Below are 2,500 nucleotides of genomic sequence, written 5' to 3'. Positions count from 1 at the left end.
ACCTTTTGAGCTTTGCTGAGAACCAGGGCTTGTTGTTGTTAAAGTTCACCCTGGTACGTGTTGGGATACAGCAGTCCTCACAGAAGCTGATGTACACAGCCTCTGTGAGTTCATCCAGACTATTGGTAGCAGTCGTGAACATATCCCAGTCAGTACAGTCTAAGCACGCCCGCAAATCTTCCACAGCCTCACTGGTCCACTGTTTAGATGTCCTCACAGCAGGTTTACAGAGTTTTAGTTGCTGCCTGTATGCACGAATCAGGTGGACCAAGGGAGTTCTGTGCGAGCCGAACAGCCCCGTGACCCACAAGAGAAACATCCCCGCCAAATTCGAGCGTTTGACGGGGTCTATCCGTGAAAAAATATTCACGTTTTTGAGTGCACATGCATTTCTGCTGCAAATGCCTCTGGAAGTTTCATGCCGTTCGTATGCCAATTGTGGCAACACGAAAATGACCCGTTTTCCCATTCCGAGGGATTTCTGTGCGACCCTAACAGCCCCGTGAGCCACAAGAGACACATCCCCGCCAATTTCTAGCGTTTCACGGGGTCTATCCGTGAAAAATATAGACGTTTTTGAGTGCACATGCATTTCTGCTGCAGATGCCTCTGGAAGTTTCATGCCGTTCGTACGCAATGTGGCAACACGAAAATGACCCCTTTTCCCATTCCGAGGGATTTCTGTGCGACCCTAACTAACAGCGCCCGTGAGCCACAAGAGAGACATCCCCGCCAATTTATAGCGTTTCACGGGGTCTATCCGTGAAAAATATAGACGTTTTTGAGTGCACATGCATTCCTGCTGCAAATGCCTCTGGAAGTTTCATGCCGTTCCTATGCAATGTGGCCACACAAAAATGACCCGTTTTCCCATTCCGAGGCATTTCTGTGCGACCCTAACAGCCCCGTGAGCCACAAGAGAGACATCCCCGCCAACTTCTAGCGTTTGACGGGGTCTATGCGTGAAAAATATTAAAATTTTTGAGTGCACGTGCCTTTCTGCTGCAAATGCCTCTGGAAGTTTCATGGCGTTCCTATGCAATGTGGCAACACGAAAATGACCCCTTTTCCCATTCCGAGGGAGTTCTGTGCCACCCTAACAGCCCCGTGAGCCACAAGAGACACATCCCCGCCAATTTCTAGCGTTTCACGGGGTCTATCCGTGAAACATATAGAAGTTTTTGAGTGCACATGCATTCCTGCTGCAAATGCCTCTGGAAGTTTCATGCGGTTCGTACGCAATGTGGCAACACGAAAATGACCCGTTTTCCCATTCCCAGGGATTTCTGTGCGACCCGAACAGCCCCGTGAGCCACAAGAGACACATCCCCGCCAATTTCTAGCGTTTCACGTGGTCTATCCGTGAAAAATATCAATTTTTTTTTGACTGCACATGCATTTCTGCTGCAAATGCCTCTGGAAGTTGCATGCGGTTCGCATGCAATGTGGCGACACGAAAATGACCCGTTTTCCCATTCCGAGGGATTTCTGTGCCACCCTAACAGCCCCGTGAGCCACAAGAGAGACATCCCCGCCAATTTCTAGCGTATCACGGGGTCTATCCGTGAGAAATATTCACTTTTTTGAGTGCACATGCATTCCTGCTGCAAATGCCTCTGGAAGTTTCATGCGGTTCGTATGCAATGTGGCGACACGAAAATGACCCGTTTTCCCATTCCGAGGGATTTCTGTGCCACCCTAACAGCCCCGTGAGCCACAAGAGAGACATCCCCGCCCACTTCTAGCGTTTCACGGGGTCTCTCCGTGAAAAATATCACATTTTTTGAGTGCACATGCATTCCTGCTGCAAATGCCTCTGGAAGTTTCATGCGGTTCGCATGCAATGTGGCGACACGAAAATGACCCGTTTTTTCCCATTCCGAGGGATTTCTGTGCCACCCTAACAGCCCCGTGAGCCACAAGAGACACATCCCCGCCAATTTCTAGCGTTTCACGGGGTCTATCCGTGAAAAATATTCAATTTTTTGACTGCACATGCATTTCTGCTGCAAATGCCTCTGGAAGTTTCATGCGGTTCGCATGCAATGTGGCGACACGAAAATGACCCGTTTTCCCATTCCGAGGGATTTCTGTGCCACCCTAACAGCCCCGTGAGCCACAAGAGAGACATCGCCACCAATTTCTAGCGTTTCACGGGGTCTATCCGTGAAAAATATTCACTTTTTTGACTGCACATGCATTCCTGCTGCAAATGCCTCTGGAAGTTTCATGCCGTTCGCATGCAATGTGGCAACACGAAAATGACCCGTTTTCCCATTCCGAGGGATTTCTGTGCCACCCTAACAGCCCCGTGAGCCACAAGAGACACATCCCCGCCAATTTCTAGCGTTTCACGGGGTCTATCCGTGAAAAATATTCAATTTTTTGACTGCACATGCATTTCTGCTGCAAATGCCTCTGGAAGTTTCATGCGGTTCGCATGCAATGTGGCGACACGAAAATGACCCGTTTTCCCATTCCGAGGGATTTCTGTGCCACC

Source organism: Petromyzon marinus, unplaced genomic scaffold, assembly GCF_048934315.1.
Source record: "Petromyzon marinus isolate PM22_M1 ecotype Great Lakes invasive population unplaced genomic scaffold, UKy_Petmar_22M1.pri1.0 PM_G_Scaffold_28, whole genome shotgun sequence".
Lineage (NCBI taxonomy): Eukaryota > Metazoa > Chordata > Hyperoartia > Petromyzontiformes > Petromyzontidae > Petromyzon > Petromyzon marinus.
Note: the sequence above shows the minus strand (reverse complement) of the source record.